This window comes from Natrix helvetica (genome assembly GCF_964273705.1).
Source record: "Natrix helvetica genome assembly, chromosome: 10".
In the NCBI taxonomy this organism is placed as follows: Eukaryota; Metazoa; Chordata; class Lepidosauria; order Squamata; family Natricidae; genus Natrix; species Natrix helvetica.
Window position 1 is genome coordinate 6,394,130 of NC_138561.1, and position 22,887 is coordinate 6,417,016.

At 42.9% G+C, this 22,887-nt stretch overlaps 1 protein-coding gene across 2 annotated transcripts in view; it reads left to right on the forward strand.

Annotated features, from left to right (window-relative positions):
* Window positions 1-22,887, forward strand: part of NUP93 (nucleoporin 93) — a 132,066-nt gene that overhangs the window by 44,550 nt on the left and 64,629 nt on the right. The window contains exon 1 of one of the 2 annotated variants that reach the window (XM_081963336.1): window positions 18,416-18,638. The exons of the other annotated variant lie outside the window; for it this stretch is intronic. The gene's annotated coding sequence lies outside the window, so the exon portion shown is untranslated. Of the gene's footprint in view, window positions 1-18,415; window positions 18,639-22,887 lie in introns of those variants that run through there. 2 annotated transcript variants of the gene reach the window in all.

Sequence of the window (22,887 nt, forward strand, 5' to 3'; positions counted from 1 at the left end):
GCATTTGCCTGGTGCCCGTGGGTGTTTTGTTATTGACCTTCCTGCGATAGAATTAAAAATGAGATTCTTGTATTTTTAAAACAATTAAAGATGAACAAATTCTGAGAAATGATCACTTTTGGTGATTAAACTCTGTGTGTGATAAACATTTAAATGAAAGTGTTGTGTTGCTGGATTTTTGTTTTGAACTGTTGTTTACTTACAGCCGTGATATTTCTTGAATAAAGAATAGAATATAAGTTTGTCATAAGCCTTATCAGTTGGACAGCACTAAAGATAACAATTCGGAAAAGAAAGCTACTCTTAAAAATAACCACAGTGACGAAAATTTGAAAAGCGAATCAGTACAACGTTGATTTAAATGATATGTATACTTTCTTAACCCTGCCCCCCCCCCAATTAGAACTAAATAGGAATAAAAACCTTAATACACAATAGACTGCACACCATGCAAAATTGGACTCTCTTTCACAAAAGCAACCTGGGATTTTCTACAATTAACCTACTTATACGCCATGAGTGCACAATATGCTTAATTTAGTGATTGTTATTAATTTTATTTATACCCTGCTCTTCCCTCCAAAGGGACCCCGGATTGACCCATTTTCGGGATCCCAACAAGATATTCAGCCACAGAGTAACTTAAATGGGCTTGGTTTGTACGATGTACATTAAGTCAGAAAAAGGAACCAACTAAGGCCAATACTTATCAAGCTTAGCAGGTTTATGTATTTATTTGGTAATGGTTACTTTGTGATGTTTGTGTAGAAACTTGCATCTTTAACCTGCTTAAGTATGTTTCAGGAACCAGTCGCAATTTTTGGCAAATCCATCTTTCGCAAATTTCTTTCCTCTTTCCCAATTCTTGTCTGAATCTTTTCCAGAACAACATATTTTAAAAGAGAATATTTGCAAGTCAGGATTGAAGTGACCTTGGTGCTCTCTGAGCTTCTTGGCTGAGCGCATCATTAATTACTTATTGCCTACATCAACTGACTGACTGAACGGGTAGTTTACAAACTAGGAATCACTGCACTGAAGCAAAATACTAAGCCCAATTCAAACCACGTTCAGATTAAGCTTTAAATTAAATGCTTAGCGTGGTGGGAGCATCTAGCAAGCCTTGGCTGATCTCGTAACAGCTAAATTGGGTTGAAACTCTGAAATTAAGAGTTGGACTTTATGCATGCTATTCTGTACATAAAGAATAGGGCTCAATTGTGTCTTTGTGGTCAATATCTTGATTTTCTTTTCTTTTCTTTATTTATTTTTATTTACTGAGCGCTTATAGACCGCCCCCTCTCCCGAAAGGGACTCGGGGCGGTGTACAGTCCATACAAGAAATACATCATATAAATAACTAAATAATTGAACAGTTAAAATTGTTAAATAGGAAGATAGATATGGAGGAGGTTAAAAAGAAGGTTAAAAAGAACTGTACAGCTGAGTAAAGTATATAAATATAGTTTTAAAACCCCTAAAAATATCCCATAAAATTAGATTTAAAACCATTCCCCTAAAATACCAGTTAAGAAATATGTCTGCCAGGAGGTAACCGTTATGGTTGTGCCAGGCCAGCCAATCGGAACTTTGACCTTACACTTGTAAATAGTCTTGCATAGATCACATTTCAATAGAAAATTATATGTGTGTGTGTTAGGTAAGCTCCCCGTTAGGAGGGCGAGTGCTCAGAGAAGTGTAATGAGAGTGGTGTTGGAGAACACACAAACCAGCATACAGAGACACTGCAGTTTGAATAGGTTTTTATTTTTGTGGAAAATAGAGATATTCAAAGTCCAGTTAAACAGTCCAAGTGATACACGGTTCAGTCAGTCAGTTATCAAATAATCAGTTCAGCACACAAAGTCGCTAACAGTAGCAAAACACACAGTAACTCACAAGCAGTATTCACCGATCAGCATCTAACAAACAGAGAGCTAACAGTCATTCTGGCTCCCTCTTATGGCTGCTTGAGGTACCGGCAACCAATCACATTACAGCAGTACTTAAAGCTACAGTACTACCATCATGGTTTATATATTGCTGACCCAACTGTTAGCTTCTATTCCTAACAGTGTGTGCGCACACACAAACATACACATCCCTAGTTTGGGTAATGAAACATCTGCAAGAAAATCAGGCTCACAGAGCACCAAGGACCTCATAGTCATCGTCATCATCCTCCTCCTCCCCCTCCTCCTCCCCCCTCCCCCTCTTCTTCCTCTCCTGTCTTCTTCTACTTCACAATCCCCATTCCCTTCTAGCACTGATGTTGTTACCTAGTTTGAATAATGAAACGTCTGCAAGAAAACAACCAAGCTCAATGAGTACCAAGGACCCCACCGTTGTAGTCCTCCTCCTCCTCCTCCTCCTCCTCCTCCTCCTCCTCCTCCTCCTCCTCCTCCTCCTCCTCCTCTCTCACTCCCTTCTTGCACTGATGTTGTTACCTAGTTTGAATAATGAAACGTCTGCAAGAAAACAACCAAGCTCAATGAGTACCAAGGACCCCACCGTTGTCGTCGTCCTCCTCCTCCTCCTCCTCCTCCTCCTCCTCCTCCTCCTCCTCCTCCTCCTCCTCCTCCAATCTCACTCCCTTCTTGTATGGATGTTGTTACCTAGTTTGGGTAATGAAACGTCTGCAAGAAAACAACCAAGCTCAGAGAGCACCAAGGACCCTTCACAACATATGTTAAATATCAGTTGTTAAAGAGCCACGAAGGAAAAGGCTCGGTCCTCCGTATCTTACCGTTTTCCCCGAAAATAAGACAGGGTCTTATTTTCTTTTGACCCCCGAAATAAGCGCTTGGCTTTATTTTGGGGGGAGGTCTTATTATTTTTGCAGTGCAGGAGGCAGTGAGCATGGTCACCTCATGGCTGCTGCTGTGTTGCAATATTTTGGGGGCGGGGAGGGCCTATTTTAGCGCATGCACTCAAAAGCCCTCTTGGGCTTATTATCCGGGGAGGTCTTATTTTCAGGAAAACAGGGTATTTTGCAAGCTTTCTAAATGCATCCGTTTGGACACTGTGTAATGCAAGGTGCTAGTCTCATAAAGCCTTTGGCTTAATTCATGCCTGCAATGACAGAGTAGATTTTAGAGTCGCTATGAAGTGTTTCTGGGTATGCTTCTATATGCTCCATCAATGGCAATTGCTCCCTCCCAGTATTAATTGTATAGGCTCCCAGCCTTCCCCCATGCCTTTAGTTGCACTTCCCCTCTCCTCCCTCCCAGATGGCATGGCCTAAAAGCATTTTTGGCTGGGAATTATAGGGATTAATGTCCAATATTTGGAGGGCATTGGGTTACGTTGCCATATTTCAGCAAGAACGGTTTAGGTTTTTTACAAGCGGTGTAAAGGGGACGTGATCATACAGCGTTTTAATTTATTCGGTGACCGTGATTATTTATAGTCTTAAATAATTACTGTGCCAATTTGGGTCGCTCTGCTCCACTTTTTTTTTTTTTAGCTATTTGCTGTTGTAAGGGATAAGAAACCGACTACGGGAGGGTGAATTAATAGGTACCTTCATAGACCTTGGAGGGACCAGGATTTGATTGCGTTCCTCAAACCCTTCTCTTTTTTTTTGAAAAGCTTTTTATTTTTTATTCTCTTACATACAATTATAGGTATACATTCACATGATTCTTCTTCTTCTTCTTCTTCTTCTTCTTCTTCTTCTTCTTCTTCTTCTTCTTCTTCTTCTTCTTCTTCTTCTTCTTCTTCTTCTTCTTCTTCTTTACATTTGTCATTCTTATGCATGTGTTATTCCATTTAAAAGGTTATAATACACAGTTTGGGTTGTTTTATTTATCATCCACCTGTTTTAACACCATCTTATTTTCCCTTTCTTTTCTCCCTCCCTCCCTTCTCTACTTCCTTCCTTCCTCCTCTCCTTCCCCTTCCTTCTTCCCTTACCTCTCCCCTACACCTACTCTTCCCCTTCCCCTTCCTGTCCTCTCTCCTTCTCTTTCTCCCCCTTCCCCCCTCCTCTCCTTATCCTCAAACCCTTCTTGTGATTTGAAATGGATTTTGATTACTAGGATAGGCCTTCCTCCCCAGTCCGTACGCCTATCCATGCTCCCTTACTGGAACTGGTACATGCTCAGGTTTGCCAATGTTGATGGCCTTGCTTTGAAAATCACAAAGCCCAAAGGACAGGAGGAAGACACTACCAGTCTATGGCAGAGCCAGGGCAAAAAGCCAAATTGCCAGAATGCGTGCCAGGCCTGGCTGAGTCCTCCACCATTCAGCCTCAGGTGGCTCGTTAAGACTCGTGCCTAAAATCTTGGACGCTCAAGGGCAGAGAGATATCCCGAGTGACGAAATTGACAGGTTAATTTCGGAGGGCAGAAGAACACCGACAAAAATGGGGGGGGGGAACACACGCAGGGGGACGACATTTCAGCAAAAAAAAGAGGGGGCAATCCTAGGTTGCCATCCGCAAAAGGATAGTTTCAGGCTTCACGTGAAGCATTCGTACTACCGCTTTACACCGCAGTGGTGAGACCACGCTTGGAATACCGCTGCCTCCGGTTCTGGTCATCGCCATAGCAAAAGTTGTTGAGACGCTAGAAAGAACGCAGAGGGAGAGCAACAAAAATGATAAAGGGTCTAGAGCAGGCGTGTCAAACTCGATTTCATTGAGGATTGCATCAGAGTTGCATTTGACCTCGGGGAGGGGGGGGCATGGCCAGCCTGACATCTCGCGCGTCGAAGCGCTTTGCCAGCGAAAATGGGCTCCCGAGCTTCGCTTTTGGCTGTGACAGCTTCCTGCAACCCTCTGCCAGCAAAAACAGAGCTCGGGAGAGCCGCACGCAGCCCTCCTGAGCTCCGTTTTTGTTGGCAGGGGCACTGCAGGCCACTCCTTTGCTGTTTCCAGGGAGGCCCCGTGGACCAGATCTAAGCACCCCGCAAGCAAGATCTGGTATGCAGTTCTTGAGTTTGACACCTCTGGTCTAGAAGTGTTGTGGCCCACCAGTGGCCTACGGAGCTGGCAGCAGATTTGGACAGTGAGGAGGTTGGGGAGGAACCTGGGCCAGTCCTGGAGTCTGGGGAAGGCTCTGATGAGGACTCTGTGTCAGCGGCAGAGAGTGGGCCAGGACTGTCTGACAGTTATCAACTGCCTTCAGAGTCAGGCATCAGTGGGGCAGATGAACAGCTGGAGCCTGTTCCCAGTGTGCGCATGCGCAGAGTTTTCAGACAAAGGGAAGAGCTAAAAAACAGGGATTGACTTGGGAGTAAGGCCACAGGTGGACAGCTTGAGTGGGAAAGGCTCTGATGAGGGCTCTGTGTCAGAGGCAGAGAGGGGGCCAGAGCCGTATGCCAGTTATTAGCTGCCTTCAGAGTCAGACATCAGTGGGGCAGAAGAACAGCTGGAGCCTGTTCCCGATGTGCTCATGCGCAGAGTTGCCAGACGAAGGGAACAGCTAAGGAACAAGGGCCGACGTGGAAGGAAGGCCACAGGTGGCAATCAGGAAACAATCAATATCAATATAAATCGTAAGGATTCAAGCAACAAAGTTACAGTCCTGCAATCATAAGTGGGAGGAGATGGGTGATAGGAAACAATGAGAAGACTAATAGTAATAGTAATGCAGCCTTAGTGAATAGTTTGACAGCGTTGAGGGAATTATTTGTTTAGCAGAGTGATGGCATTCAGGAAAAAACTGTCCTTGTGCCTAGTTGGCTTGATGTGCAGTGTTCCATAGTGTCGTTTTGAGGGTAGGAGTTGAAACCATTTATGATGCGACATAAATGTCCAGGATTGTAAAACGGTCATAAGTCTCTCTCTCTTCAGTGCTGTTGTAACTTTGGTCACTAAACGAATGGTTGTAAGTTGAGAACTACCTGTATTTAACGTATTATGCATGAACCACTCATTTCTATCCTTTCCATCGGCTGCAATGGCTTGGGTTGATGGGATTGAAGCAGATCGGAAACACATCTGGAAGGCAGCAGTGGCTTAGCTGCCTGAGACAGCATGGCAATTTAAGTACACATTAAAATGTAATGTTCCTTTTTGGGGGGGTTGATTTATCATATGTAACGAGGCTTATCTTTATTGTGATCTCTCAATATCTGTGACGATGCTCCTGAAGATGCTTTTAAGCCTGCATTTTAAGACAGTTGGGATAAAAGTCTGTTTGGCAGCGGAAGTAACATTTGGGGTGTATGTGATGTGCCTTGCTCTCCACATTAAAAGGATTCAGAATTGTGAGTTTCAGGTTTGACATTCATCCAAAAATATCTTTAATTGTTTGCTGAATGTTGCAAACGTAGAGTAGCCGACTCTATTAGATTACTTAGCAGTATTATTCAGAATCTTGGTATCAGTTGGAGTTTATAACTCTTGGGATTCTCTTTTAAATGGGTGTGCTGCTTATATTGTTGTTCAGTTGTTAAGTCATGTCTAAATGTTCGCGGCACTGTGGATGATAGCACACCAGGCTCTTCTCTACTACCTGTATCTCCTGCAGTTTGTCCAAATAAACAGGGGGATAGAATCAAGATCACGTGAAGGGTTAATACCACTTTATAATGCCTTGGTAAGGCCACACCTGGAATACGGCATCTAGTTTTGGTCGCCACGATGTAGAAAAGATGTGGAGACTCTAGAAAGAGTGCAGAGAAGAGCAACAAAGAGGATTAGGGGACTGGAGACTAAAACACATGAAGAACGGTTGCAGGAACTGGGGATGTTTAGCTTAAGAGAAAAAAGGACTAGGGGAGACATGATAGCAGTCTTCCAATATCTCAGGGGCTGCCCCAAAGAAGAGAAAGACAAACTATTCTCCAAGGCACCTGAGGGTAGAACAAGAAGCAATGGGTGGAAACTAATCAAGGAGAGAAGCAATTAATCAGTGGAACAGCTTGCCTTCAGAAGTTGTGAATGCCCCAACACTGGAAGCCTTTAAGAAGATGTTGAATAGCTATTTGTCTGAAACGGTATAGGGCAGTGATGGCGAACTTATGGCATGCGTGCCACAGGTGGCATGCGGAGCCATTTGTCAGGGCATGCGAAGCGCTGCCCTGTCAGCTTGCGCGCGCTGGCCAGCTGAGTTCACCCTTTTTAAAAGCCATTTTTCACCCTCCCCAGGCTCCAGAGGCTTTATAGGAGCCTGGGGAGGGTGAAAAGAGCCTCCCCGCCCCCCCTGGAGGCCCTCCGGAGGCTTCATGAGCTTCTCTGTTGCCTTCGGAGCGCTCAAAACGACCCTCCGAGCAAACCGGAAGTCACTTCCTGTTTGCTCGGAGGATCGTTTTGAGCGCTCCGAAGGCGACCGGGACCGTCCTGAGGCTTCCCTGATACCTCCGGAGGGCGTTTGGGGGGTGGGGGAGGCTGTTTTCGCCCTCCCCAGGCTCCTATAAAGCCTCTGGAGCCTGGGGAGGGTGAAAAAAGCATGTAAAAATGGGGATGGGTCACGCCTGCAGTGCCCGCATGCGCACTGGGGGGTCGCGCATTGCATTCTGTGACCCCCCTGTACTCCCCCCACTTATGGTACACGAGCCAAAAAAGGTTCGCCATCGCTGGTATAGGGTTTCCTGCCTAAGCAGGGGGTTGGACTAAAAGACCTCCAAGGTCCCTTCCAACTCTTCTATTCTATTCCATTCCATTCCATTCTTAATTCTATTATATTCTTTTCAATTCCATTCCATTCTAAATGTTCATTCTGTCAACGCCACCATCTAACCATCTCATCCTCTGCCGTCCCCTTCTCCTTTTGCCTTCCATCTTTCCCAACACCAGGGTCTCTTCCAATGAGTCCCCTCTTCTCATTTGCTGGCCAGAGTACTTCAGCTTCAGGACCTGTCTTTCCCCAGCTGCCTGCAATGGAATATACATCCTTCCCTTCCCCACCGTCCTGTCAGAGCTGAAGAAGCTTCTTGGCTGAGAAGCGAAACGTCTTCAAAAGAAAAAAAACCCAGAAATTCTGGTTGCCTCTTGAAAAAAGCCCCTTTGGGACAACCATGCCGTGGATGACCGAGAATCTTTACTGACTTTTAGCCGTGCAACTTGGGATGAAAACCTTTTGAATGGTGTGGGAATAGGAATGGATTTCCAGAGGGAAACAATTGCAGACTACAGAAACCATTTGCACCACTCAGGTGACCCTGAGGACAGAGATAAACCCCCAAGCGGCCTCACGGACCCTCTTAAAAGGATGCAAAGGACCAGCTGCCTGCAATGGAATATACATCCTTCCCTTCCCCACCGTCCTGTCAGAGCTGAAGAAGCTTCTTGGATGAGAAGTGAAACGTCTTCAAAGAAAAAAGTCAGAAAGTCCAGTTGCCTGCTGAAAAAGCACCTTTGGGGGCAATAATTAGGGTTTTATTTCCTTCAGGAGTGGCTGATTTGATCTTGCAGTCCAGTGGACTCTCAAGAGCCTTCTCCAACATCACCATTCGAAAGCACGCTGTTTATAATAAAATGGCGTTGGCTAGAAAGTTGTGTAGGTGTGTTTGCGAGAGAGAGAGAGAGAGAGAGAGAGAGAGAGAGAGAGAGAGAGAGAAAGGGAGAGTGTAGGGGAGGTGCGCAAAGCCACTGTAGCGGCATGTGAAAGCATCTCAACTCCCAAGACAATCAGTCTAAACAGTCGGAGAGGCATTTTAATGTGACGGTCATTTGATTTCTATAAGGAGTGCCCAACCTAGCAGTGAGCGGATGGGTTTGTTTGTTTGTTTGTTTGTTTGTTTGTTTGTTAGCAGGAGAGATCCTAGTTTGACATTTCTACCGTTGCAGATATCTGGAAAAAGTTGATTAGACAGGTTAATTATCTGTATTAAAATACGCCAAAGTAGATGGTAATAATAATTTCACAGCGAATGTTGCAGTGGGGATTTTAATTGATGGCGCTAAGACTTCCCGTTTGATGGCGTTGCCCGAGTTGCTTTTTTGCTGCTCCTGGAATATCTGCTGTGGCTGAGCTATCCTTACTGCATTGTACACGCTCTGTGAGCGTGTTGTAAGTTACTTCCTTCTGATGGTAAAGAGAGCTGCCCCACCCCCACTGCGATCCTGGTTTGTTAGTAAGACCAGTGTTCTCTCGAGCATCTTTCTATGCATTGAAAAGAAATGATGTTGAGACGCTAGAAAGAGTGCAGAGAAGAGCAACAAAGAGGATTAGGGGACTGGAGGCTAAAACATATGAAGAACGGTTGCAGGAACTGGGCATGGCTAGTTTAATGAAAAGAAGGACTAGGGGAGACAGGATAGCAGTCTTCCAATATCTCAGGGGCTGCCCCAAAGAAGAGGGAGTCAAGCTATTCTCCAAGGCACCTGAAGGCAGGACAAGAAGATATGGGTGGAAACTAATCAAGGAGAGAAGCAACTTAGAACTAAGGAGAAATTTCCTGACAGTGAGAACAATTATTCAGTGGAACAGCTTGACTCCAGAAGTTGTGAATGCTCCAACACTGGAAGTCTTTTAGAAGATGTTGGATAGCCATTTGTCTGAAGTGGTGTAGGCTTTCCTGCCTAAACAGGGGGTTGGACTAGAAGTCCTCCAAGGTCCCTTCCAACTCTCTTATTCCATTATTCAGAAGTCGGCTGGCCAGCTTGTGAATGCCTCCTTACAATGGTGGTTGAATGTAGGAAGCAGATTTTAGTGTTTTTTCCTCCCCCCCCCCCCAACCAAAGCTAGTCTACAGTAGTTTTTATTTTTATTTGTAAAATTTATTGGCTGCCCATCGTATCACAGGTTAACGCTGGGTTTTCACTTTAAACCCTCCCATAATTTCCTGGATGCCGGCCATTTGGTTCGGAGCTGATCTTTTTAAAAGTGATCCATCCTTGCAGTGGAAAAAAAAAAGTGTTTGCATATTCACAGCACCTCTTAATTTAGGACTCCCCCCCCCAAATATACCCCAAACCTCTCTACAAACTGACCATTTTCTAGTAAGACCGATCCTTTAAGAACAATTCCCTTTGCATAATGGACACTTGTTACTCTTTGTTTGATGACATCTCAATGATGACTTTGATTGCAAGAGTACGGTTTACTACCCTGGGTCTTTTGTTAAAAAGGCTTCTAATTAAAAAAAACAGCCCTCTGCTTTTCGCCTTGCGCTTATGAAAGTGGCCATTTCTGAGAGATTGCTGAACTGTGAGCAAGTTGCATTCAGCCTGGGGAATGATACCATTAATTGGCAAGTGGGGTTTCCACGGTCAAGCCCATGGCCGGTGCCAGCCCTTTTTTAGAGGCTTCCCACGTTCCCCTGTGGCTAAAGGGGGGGGGGGAGAGAACTCCCTCCTTGTGTATACTGCAGTCCCCCTGCACCACGGTCCCCCCAAAATGTTAAATTTCTAGCGTTGTCATTGCTTTTTAGGCCCAGTCATCATGTCTTGTGCGTTTTGCCAGAGTTAGAAAGGAGGTACTCCATCCTGAATATGAGCAATCAGACTTTTAAGTTTGCAAGAGGGGGGAAAAACACCAACTCAACCTAAAAGACTGCCTCCAGGGGCTGATATTGATGCTAACCAGATTATTTTCCTTCTTCTCGGGGTCTCATAATTTTGCTTATTCCTGTCCTCTACCATCCCCTGGAGTCCCATTTAAGATCACACTAATTACTTCGGTGACTTCATCCAGCCACTTCAGTCTCTGTTGTCCCCTTCTTCTTTTGCCCACAATCTTTCCCAGCATTAGGCTTTTCTCCAGTGAGTCCTTCCTTCTCATTCGGTGGCCAAAGTATTTGAGTTTCCTCTTCAGGATCTAGTCTTCTGAAGAGCATTCAGGATTGATCTCCTCTAGGACTGACCGGTTGGATGGCCTTGCAGTCCAAGGGACTTGCAGGAGTCTTCTCCAGCATCATAGGTGAAAGGCCTCGATTCTTTGGCGCTCACCCTTCCTTATGGTCCAACTTTCACAGCCATCCATTGCAACTGGGAAAACCGTAACCTTGACTATACGGACTTTTGTTGGCAGGGTGATGTCTCTGCTTTTTAGTAGGCTGTCTAGATTTGCCATAGCTTTTTTCCCAAGGAGCAAGCTTCTTTTAATTTCTTGGCTTAATTATTAGACTTAATTCCTCTGATTGTTTGTCGCCATTGTACATCTTTCTTATAAATTATACATGGTCATTGCCTATTGTTTCGGTTCAGATAGTCCTCAACGTATGACCACAATGGAGCCCCAAAATTACGTCGTTTAGTGAGAAATTTGTTAGAGTGAGTTTTGCCCCATTTTACGACTTTTCTTGCCACGTTTGTTAAGTGAATCACTGCAGTTGTTAAATTAATAACACGATTGTTAATCTGGCTTCCCCAGTGATGTTGCTTGTCGGAAGGTGGCAAAAGGGGATCACATGATCCCGGGACACTGACCGTCATAAATATGAACCAGCGGTCAAGCGGTCAAATGTAAATCACGTGACCATGTGGTTGCTGCAATGGTCATAAGTGTGAAAAATGGTCATAAGTCACTAAACAAATTGTTGTAAGTCGAGGGCTAATTAATTTTGGCTCCATTTTTTTTTAATTTGGAGATTTTTTTAAAAAAAATCTGTTTTTTCTCTAAGCAAAGGCAGTCCAGATTCCACACCAGTCTGCTGCACTCCCTCCTCCCGCCCAAGGAGACATACCATGGTTCTTCTCCATTACGTGCAATTCGGGGCCTCTGAGATAACTCATTTATCAGAATTGGAAAATTGGAGCTTCCTTGCATATTCCCAGCCTGCCTGCCAATGAACATATGGAATTGAGTTAAGCTGCTTTCTTTGGTAACACAACACCACCTAGACCAGTTCATATTCTTCTTTACAAAACTGATTAGTGGGCCACTATGGCAATTTTATGCGCTTCAAATCCCAGAATTCCTGACCCAGCCATGCTCAGGAATACCACTTTACAATGCCTTGGTAAGGCCACACTTGGAATATTGCATCCAGTTTTAGTCGCCACCCTGTAAAAAAGATGTGGAGACTCTAGAAAGAGTGCAGAGAAGAGCAACAAAGATGATGAGGGCACTGGAGGCTAAAACATACAATGAACGGTTGCAGGAACTGGGTATGTCTAGTTTAATGAAGAGAAGGACTAGGGGAGACAAGATAGCAGTCTTCCAATATCTCAGGGGCTGCTACAAAGAAGAGGGAGCCAAGCTATTCTCCAAAGCACCTGAGGGCAGGACAAGAAGCAATGGGTGGAAACTAATCAAGGAGAGAAGCAACTTAGAACTAAGGAGAAATTTCCTGACAGTGAGAACAATTAATCAATGGAACAACTCTGTAATTCTACTCTACTCTACTCTACTCTACTCTACTCTACTCTACTCTACTCTACTCTACTCTATGAATTCTGGGAGTTGAAGTTCACAGGTTGTGAAGTTGCCATAGCGGATTAGAGAACATCCTATACTGATAACTTGAAATATTTTATTTTAAGTTTTTAGACTATGGGGTATATGATAGACACACAGGAAGCTGCCTTGTGCCAGGTGAAATGATTGTCCATCTAGCCCTTCCTCTGTCAGGGCTGTGTTACCTAATGATCCCATGTGGATCCCAAAGAATTCATCCATCTCCTCTTCAAAATCTGCTGCTTACTATTTTTATTTGGAAAAAATCCCCCCAAAATTAATAAATACGGGAGTAATCCACCCTAATCAGGGTGCATGTGTGGAAGTGGGCGGCGGGTGGAGAACCAGTGGTAACAAAATGTGAAATCGACTGCTGCATGTCACAACATCTGGAGGCAAGTTGTTCCACTCATTAATTGTTCTCACTTTCAGGAAATTTCTCTCCTCGATCCGTTTCCATCTATCGTTTCTTGTCCTGCCCTCAGGTGCTTTGGAGAATAGCTTGACTTCCTCTTCCCTGTGGCAACCCGTGAGATGTTGGAACACTGCTATCATGTCTCCCCCAGTCCTTCTTTTCATTAAACCAGACTTGCCCTGTTCCTGAGACCGTTCTTCATATGTTTTGGCCTCCTAACCCCTGTTCATTTTTGTTTGCTCTTCTCTGCACTCTTTTTTCCAGACTTTCAACACCTTTGTTTTTATATTGTGGCGAGGGGGCGCAGTGCATCCAGACCAGTAAGATTCTGTTACAGGAACCTATCCATAACGGGGATAGGATAGGATAAGATAGGATAGGATAGGATAGAATTTTTTATTGGCCAAGTGTAATTGGACACACAAGGAATTTGTCTTTGGCGCATAAACTCTCAGTGTACATAAATAAAAATGAAATAGAATACATTCATCAAGAATCATAAGATACAACGCTTACTGATAATCATAGGTTACTAATAAGCAATCAAATTATACTAGGAAGTAAATAAAACACCCTGTATTATAATAATTATTGTAATATAAAATAATACCCTGTTTCCCCAAAAATAGGATCCAACTGGAAAATAAGCCCTAGCATGAATTTTTTCAGGATGCTTGTAATATAAGCCCTACCTCAAAAATAAGCCCCAGTTAAGATGGTCAGCAGATGGAGGTTTACAGTTTAGTACTGTATTTCCCCCCAAATAAGACCTAAGTGGAAAATAAGCCAAAAAGCGTCTTTTGGCGCAAAAATTAATATAAGACCCGGTCTTATTTCGGGGGGAAACACGGTAGTAGCATTCCCGGTTGGTGCTTCTGTGGACCACCTTGAAAGCTTGACATTTCCACAGTTTGAACAACCTGGAAGTATCCTTGTTCACAGTTTGAGAAGCCGGGAATATCGTCTCTCTGGCTCCCAAGTAGGAATTTTCCTCAACGCCATCTGCTGATCTTTGAATCTGCTCCTTCTACAGCAGAAGTCCTGACATTCAGCTCTGAAACTCTTCCAGCATAATGGATCGAGTCTATTCATTTTTACCCAAAAATAAAATAAAATAAAAGGATGACATAAATCTTCCTTCTCTTTCTTTCTATTCCCCACCGCCAGTCGGTATTTGCTGCGCACATGTGCTCAATTTCTTACCCAGTAAATACCACTCTCTTCATCATATGTCTTGAATTTCCTGCCTACTGCTTCCTGTCATAGATCGGGCCGGGTAGTCTTGGGGAAGGATGGAAATAAATCATGCAACAACAACAACAAAAAAAACGCAACACGGACATTTTGCTTTGTTTGCATAATTGATTCGGTTATCAAATTGCCGAGAATCTAGTTGCCCTTGAGACAGAAAATGGATTGTTTTGCGTGCGTTTCAAAACCATTCGACTCTATTGCAAACTTTTGAGCATGGGTTGATAAACCTGCGTTATCGTAGATGACTAATTAAATCCATCCGAATTAGGAAAAAAACTAGGTTAGGTTTTATTGCAGGGGAAATGTCTCTTGCTTTCTGAACACCAGCTCTAAAAGGGCTGGGTTAATTGTGGGGTGTTATTGTGGGGTGGGTGGGTGTTGGTACCAAGGAGGATTCCCCTTTTGTGAAGATCTGTGTCAGAGATCCTCTAATCATCCTTCAGATTGTAAAAATAAGACTTGGCTTCTGAACGTATTTGTTTGACATCAAATCCCAAGAGGCTGACTTAGAAGCCTCTTCCTGCAGGATTTATTTAAGTTAAAAATAGGTTTTGCTAATTTGAAAGGAATAACATGCTAGCAGGGCCACTCTGATTCAAGAGCCAATTTTCAGGCTGGTGAAGCCTTACTTTCAAATGGAAGAAATGTTGCATGTTACCAAAAGCAAACTTTTTACTCTGTGACAAAGGGATTGAAAAGTCCGTATTCTGACTTTCAGATTCTTTTACAGTGCATGTTAGAAATGAAAGGTTATTCATGCAGATGTGGTTACATCTTACAAATGTAATGGCAAAGTGAAAGAGAAATGACTAGTTAGACAGATTTAAGATGGTCCTTTTTTTGCGTTGCGTTCCATTCCTCTCCCTATTTCTGATCCAATTTCCTCCATCCCCCAAATTTATAAATAAGAAACTACAACTGAGCGATAGTTGTTCAAGATTGTTCGCGAACCTATACGGTATTTGGAATTGAAATTTGTGATATTAGTATTCTGCTTGCCTACCTACCTGCTTATGAAGCTATGGCACCATTTTTCCCCCTTATAAAATAGAGTTCCAGTCCATCAAGGATTTTTTATTTCTGTTTTTGCTTGACCCTTATATTGGCACTGGGGAATAGAACCGGAAAACAACTCCCCACCTGTATTTCTGTTATTCGTGTGGCGGGGTCTGCATTTACCAGTTTCCCGTTTTCCAAAAATCTGCAAAGCTTTTTATAGAATGCATTTCCAATGTGCATAATGACCAACGTGTTTTCACAAATGTAAGCTAGCGCAACATAACCTCGAGATAATGTATATTAATAAAGACCTTTCGGAGCGGCAGGAATATTAACAGAATAGCTGCTTATTACCTATGCGCCCTTTGTACAAATGCATTGAAAGTAATTAACCAACAAAAGGTTAAGCGGGGGATACCTTTGGAGATCTAAGGAAATCACTTTGTTTCCCACCCAAATAAGCACGGACATTAATTTCACTTAACATGTATGCAATTTCCTCCTGGGTCTTTGTCTCTATACTTTCGGAATGTAGAATTTTAGCCTATTCAGTATCTTTAAAGATGCCCACCATTTCTCTTGTCTTTTTTCTTCTGATGGGCCTTTATGCTGTCCATATGAATGGTAGAACACACCCACAAGCCTTTGTTAGCTTGTTTATCATATTTATACTAGTCACACCAGCACAAGATTCTCTAAACGTTAAAAGGGATTGCAACCTACCATTTTATTCGTTCATCGAAATGCAAGCGTACAAGGGAAAAAAAATGAAAATAAGAGAAGGAAAGGGATCAGAGAACAGTGTAGGATAGAGCGAAAAAAGAAAAAGAAAAGCATTGATTGACCTGACCCCTTTTGATGCAGTGGAATAAGGCAGTAACCTGAAACCTCAACTTTTTCCCTTTTATACAATAGTAGAATACTAGCCATTTCTATAACTACAAATCTCTCTAATCGGCAAAACCCAAATTTTTTTTTCCTCTCCCCCTCGAGCACAAAGTCCAAAAGGTTTCCAGAAAAAGGGGCTTGCCATCTAGAAGGATCACGGAAGGGATTTTAAAAAAAAGAGGGAAAAGCTTTGATATTCCATAAAAGGAGGGCTGGAAACCTGCCATTTGCCTTTGTATTCCCATTAGGTCTGTACGAATGTTTCAGGGACTCAGTTCCAACAAGGACCTTCAGGGCGTGAAGGCTGGGAACTTTGCCCCTCAATTCTATGCCTTTAAAGAGACCCTGTCTTTTCGTAGCTTTAGCCCGTTGCAGGTAAGGGCTGCCTTGGCATTCCTGCAGGTTCCAAGCCAGCCTTTTCCAAATAGGATGCACGCAGCCGTAACTGCCGTAGTGCATGGAAACTGTCATTTGTTGAGTTAAGCCCGAGAGTTCCTTCCTTATGCTGTCTGTTAGAATCAGAACCATCAATTTACGGAAGGTTGTCGTGTTGTTCCACCAAATATCTTACCTCCCATTTTTGCCTTAGTAAATTGAGATAATTACGTATTACTATAGCGCAGACTCTCAAAGAGGTTAAATCTTATGCCTATATGGGAATATTCAGTTTAGCAGATGCCCTCAATAGAGATTGCTTAAACGTAAGTGTATTAGGACTCATCCCCCCCCACCCTCTTAATATCTCCACTAGCTCTATTTAATTCTTTGCAAACTACTTAAAATGCTAGTTTGGATCTATGAAGCCTGAATTGGTCTGGATCCTAACATATCCTTCCTGCTTTAAACAATCTATTTCATGTAGTGAACCACCCAATTCTTTGAGACCCCCTCCGAAACAAAGTCACGCAGAGGTATTTTCTGGACGGAAGGAGAGCCACCCATCTCGGCGTGTGTCTTTTTAGCGATAAACCTTGGGAAACGGCCTCCTCGCCCCCTGGATCAGCCACCTTCGTCCTTTGCAAAAGCCGGTCTCGTCGCCCGGCTCGTGACTGCCTGCACGAAACGGAACAAAAGACAATACCAGCCGGCCTTTCTCAGGGCAGGTGAAAAGAGCCCGCATCCATTATGAGTGTAATGCATTAACGGAGGGCAGAGAGCCATTAGCTGTGCTTTGTAAAATGCTCCCCAGCCCATCCCACCCCACCCCACCCCACTCCCCGGGCCTTGCATCCGGCATTTTTGCAGTTACATCTGTTAACACTTTGATGCTCCTTGGAGCTGGGGTGAGGCAGGATGGAAGAAAGAGGGGGGGGGGGAGAGAGAGAGAGAGAGAGAGAGAAACACCCACTTCTCGATTGTTCTCCGGATTTTTGCATTGTCACGGTGGTGCCATCACCTGACTTATGGTACAGCCTGGTCTGACTTGAATCATGGGGTGACTGGCCACCTCAGCCTCCTTCTGGGTACCTCTTCCACCGCCCGCCCACCCCCCTTTCTTCTTCTTCTTCTTACGCATCCTTCTATCTATGTCCTTCCTCCCGAATAGAATTTCCTACTAATAACGACGCTCAACCCAGAGAGGGTATTTTCCTCCCCCCACCTGCCTCCCCACACCCTTCATTTGTTAATTATCTACAGAACTCAATTTTATTGTTGTCGTTACAGGCGTGCAAATCTCTCTCCCCCTGTCCATACACATTCTGTGCCTGTGGTACGTTGCACATGTTTTTCTTTTTCTTTTTTTCATTTCCTGCAGCATTGTCACCTCCATGTTTTGCATCGTTCGTTGTGTCCCCTTCGCCCTTATTCCTTTATGTCTGCCTGGCATGCGCGCGTGTGTCTGTATACGGTTAAAAGGAAACCATATTTATTATTCGGCGTTGTTCGGCAGCAGGTTTGAGCGCGCATTGACCAACATGGCATCCACGCCACCGAGAAGAACAGCGCAGGCATCTTGTTTTAACGAACAAAGGTGCCAATCAGCACCCCAGCCGTCGTTCGGGGTGAACGTATATGCATTGTGCCGGGGACTCCTGCGATGTGTTTAAGATGGCAGAGGTGCTCTGACAGCTTGTTTCTGATGCCGAGCTACCTCCTCCTCCTCCTCCGACTCCAGCTTTCCTGCGCTGTGCAAATTCTCGTGGCGCCCCGTTAAAAAAGAGAATAGCTTCACCAAAGTGGTGTTGCAATCTGTGGCCACAGCCCTGCTCCTCCGGTGCGGCAGACCCATTTTCCACATTAACCAAACATGACAGCTGAAATGGTTATTAAGCATGCAAGATGTCGGAAGTCATCAAAAATTCACATCAGAGTAATTGCAGTGACTGGGGTGGGGTGGGGTGGGGGGGATGGGGGTACTTGGGAGGAACGTGAGCCAAATCTTTCCCTTTGCTTGCCTCCCATCTCCTTGCCTTCCTCCCCCCCCCCTTCCCCACTCTTAAATCTTACATGGTACATTCCGCTGACAATAAAATATCCTTCTCTAACCTATAGACGCTCTATTCCATAACTGGTTTCTCACCAGTCCTGTCCTTGGTCTACAACGCCCCCGAGCAAATGCCACAGATGCTTGCCGGCCGGCCAGTGGTGTTCATATCTGAGAACAGCTGCCTTCTTATTGTTTTGCTGCCCTCTTTGCTGTCTCAGCTATATCAGAGCCTGAAGAGGGTGTTTTTTTTTTCTTCCCCTCCCTTAAGAAGAAAAACTGAGCATTCGTAGCAGAGGAATGGAGCTGCCTAAAGAATCAGATAGCCGGCATTTAAAATATCGCAGCTGCGGCTGACCCTTAAAAGGTTGGTTATTGTTTCAATTCTCTAATAATCTTCAGATTAGGAAATTATTTCTCTAATGTATGTATGTGTATACATATATATATATATATATATATATATATATATATATATATATATGCATATATACATATATATGTATTTGTGTTACAACCCCTGGTATGCCCTTTATTTATTTATCAGCACAAATACAATACATACATACATACATACATACATACATACATACATACATACATATATATATATATATGCACACACACACACACATATATATTAAGAAAGACTCAGTCTTATCATCTCAGCATCTTCCTTATTCGAGTTGCAAAGAAACCACTATAGAATGTTTTGAAAGAAATGGGAAATTAATGTAGGAGGATAGCCAATGATGTATTTAAACGATCGTGATTTATTTTATTTTATTTTGCGTTCGTTATTTTTCTCTCTCCCTTTTTTATTAGCTGCAGGGTGGGGCATCTGTTGTCTGCTTTTTAAAAGACCCCCACCGGACTTGGTTTAAAAAAAAAAATCCTAGTAGCAGTCAGAAGTATCAGGTTTCTAGGTGATAACTTGCTGGCTTTATTGGCTAAAAAGTATAGAAAAGACATTTTGTTTGTTTGTGTGTAAAATGGGTTTACGACGTGAGTTGTGGTCAAATATGTATCGTGTCTTGTTTTTTTTTTTTTTAAGGTAATCTTGCTTTAGATTTTCAAAGGTTTTCTTGGAAAATGTGATCCAGGTCTTTCATTTTAAAATATGAAGTTCATACCTGATCTTCTCGAATTGTTCTTGGGATTCCGAGAAGAGTCAATTCTCCTTTTTTTTTTCTTATCTTCTATTAAGTGAAAACTGTGGAAACAAATGGATGCGATGCTCAGTGATCTTTAATAGTATTGGATGTAAGGGATAAAACAGTACTTTTAAGCTGTAAATTTCCGAGCCATTTAAAATTTAAGCCAAGAAACCTAAGTGTTGTGACTGCTTGATATATATATATCATGTATCATATATGTACATATGTATGTATGTGTATGTATGTATGTATGCTCAGATATATGTATGTATATGTAAATGTATACATATACATACATGCATACATATCCAAGTTTATGACTGCTGTTCGATCAAGTGAACCTAGGTAATAACCTAGGTATTTTAACCTGATGAATAAACCGGACCGAAGGAAGTGTTTCCATTTTATGATAAGAGAAAAAAACCAGATTTAGGACTCACTTTGGAGATGATGCTCCAGAGATAGGAAATGTGCAGACTTGAATATTTGCTTTATCACCTTCGAAAGCACCTTTCCTTTTTCTGAAAAAAATATCTATCTATCTATCTATCTATCTATCTATCTATCTATCTATCTATCTATCTATCTATCTATCTATCTATCTATCATCTACCTATCTCAGCTGGTTTGACAGACAGGTACTGTGTCATCCAACAGTTGTGTAGGTGTATTTAGCCTGCTTGAAAAGGGCACTTCAGAGAGCAGTTAGTTCCACGGTTTGACCAAAGAGAGAAGACAATGAAATGCAGATGTGAAGATGGAAGGACTCATTGCCACTGTCCTTTCCGTGGGAGACGTCTCAATGGTTCCTGCAGTTTTTATGCTGTGTTTTCCCAAATTATTTTCCTTTGTTTGATGTGGGTGGGAAACCGTGTAAGGAAAACACACGATGGGGGGGAAAAATCACCTATTCTCTGTTGGGTTCACTTCTAGTCGCTTTCTTATTGTACAGTCTTAACTGAAGGTCACAAGTGTCATTTTGTGTGTAGTTCGCCTATTTCAGTTCATATTTCTTTGTGATGTATCTTTTGCACATTATGGAGGAAGGGTTTTTTTTTCCCCGTTTGTTTAAGAAGCACATACATAGAGGGGTGTGGAGATGCATACACTTAAGGGAGAAAAATGGAAACCTTTTGTCTTTCATAAGCTTTTTCCACATTGATCTTAAGTGGAAAAACTTTAAATCTGCTATTTCATCATAGAAATTGCATTTCTTTCCTTAAAGCTTTGAGTATTTAATAGATGTACATCATCTTCTCTATCTTGGTTTGCTGGTACAAATCTTTCTAAAACAGGAATGGTTAAAATGTGGGAATTACTGGTAATTGAAACGTTTGCAGAGCATTTTAAACAGTGCTAGGGTATATTAAATTTCTCTGTACCTGTAGCAATTTATGTTTCTGGGGAAAAAAAACAACACCAATGTATTTAAGAAGCATCAGTGAACGTAAATGTTGTAGTTTTAGAATTAGTATTATTGGTTTTGGTTGAAAGGAAAATCTAAACTGACCACCTTCTTTTAAAAAACTTTTTTTTTTTTTTAGTCAAGAGTGATTTCCCGGCTTAATGGAAGCAATATTTATTTTACAAGCTACTCCAGTCAGTCTAACAGACGAACGATTAATTTTCAGCAGTATTCTTTCAATAATCTAGAATCGTTTGAATTCAGACTTTTCAGAGATAGCTTCACTGCATCGCTTCAGATGGCTTAAAAGACATATTATATATATATATAACACAAATACATATACATATATGTGTGTGTGTGTGTGTTCTATTTGTGCTGATAAATAAATAAAGGGAGACTAGTATACATCTATTTCAAGCTATTTAGCTCTCATCAGCTAGCCATACTCTTACTGGGATTTGAACCTATATATATTATACATACATGCATATGCATGTGCATGTACATATACATATACATATATATATTCTTACATACTACAATCTTAACCAGTGTAATTAATGCTTTTGTTCTGGCTGCCTCTTTGTTATGCCTTTATTTGCACCCATCGTAGTAGCTTATTCAAATAATTCTTTACAGCCTCAAAAGTTTGAGGATTGCAAGAATCCCCTCCCGTCCCTTGCTACCTTTTTCCAAAAGAACACTTCCACAAATGAGGATTGTCAAAAGTGCTACAGTGTGAGTCTATCCGGGTCCTGGATTTTGCCATTTTTAAAAATTTAACTTAGTTTTCCTATTTCGATGTTAGCTGCTGTCAAAGGAGGTTTCACCGAATCAGAGGCGTTGCCCAGTCAGTGTGCAGTTGCTGAGCACTTGAGATGTACATGGTGCTGGTGATTTGACGAGGGGGGGGTGTTTGCAGCGGGGGGGGGGGGGGAACGACACACCATGCCAATCTTCCGTTTCATAAAAATCTGGAATGCTTCCACTGCAAACAGGTTACTCTGGGCTCCGAGGGAAAACGAAGCATCCTATTTAAAACAGCCATAAGCTTTGAAGCTTTAAGGGCATCCAAGCATCTCTTGGTGAGCGAGTGGGTAGGATGGACAAGGGGGGGAAAAAATGAGTATGAAGCACCTACGTGCGATATGTTTAAGAGGATGGGGGTGATGAAAAGTTCTGAACCCTGCCCAGGTGCAAGAACACGCCTGTGCTATCAAAATCAGCCTTTAGAAGTGATTTGTACTTTTTATTTTAATAAAAAGTGCCAAAGTCTTCCTTACAGAGAGAACACCCCAAGAGCTCGGTCTTAAAAATAAAATAAAAGTGGGAGTGACCATGGCAGAGAACGAAGAGGCGTCCATTGCCTTTTAAATCTCAGAAATTGAGTGGAGGGTCTGGCTGCAGGGTTAATGGCTTGGGTGGGTGGGCTTCCAAATAAAATAAAACGAAATAGTAGGGTGTGCCTACCACTCGGGTCAAACCTACCACAAGGGTACGGCAAAGTCACGGTTTGATCCGTTGGCATCTCACCGAAGGGCACCCAAGATTTCCTGAAATAGCTAACTTGTTGGCATCTAGACGGTGGAACAAAGAAACAAAGGCCCCTAGTAAAAATTTGATAACTGTTTCTTCCAGATTGGAAGCAAGGAACGAGAGAAAGCAAGTCCATATTTTTCCTTTTTCTTCCTTCTTCAAGAAAGACGACCTGCTTTTATGGTGGTCTAGGGTGGGGCAGTGGGGGGGGGAGAGTGGTCCTTCCACTTTCCACATACCTGCGTAAAGGGGCATTTCCAAATGTCTGTAAACTATCTCGACTGCGGAGAATTAAGGCGGGGTCCTTGTCAATCCGTCGTTGACTTTGTGCCCTGCAAACTTCAAGTGCAGAACTCAACATAACCAGTAGGAACGAAATAAACTGGAGAAGCGTGCAAAAGGAGATGATATTTTTCTTTCTTTTCTCTCTCTCTCCCCCCATACCCTCCCCAAAGGCACCTGGGTAACTGTACTACTAAAATGGCAGCACAACGCCATAAAATGGCATCACGAAA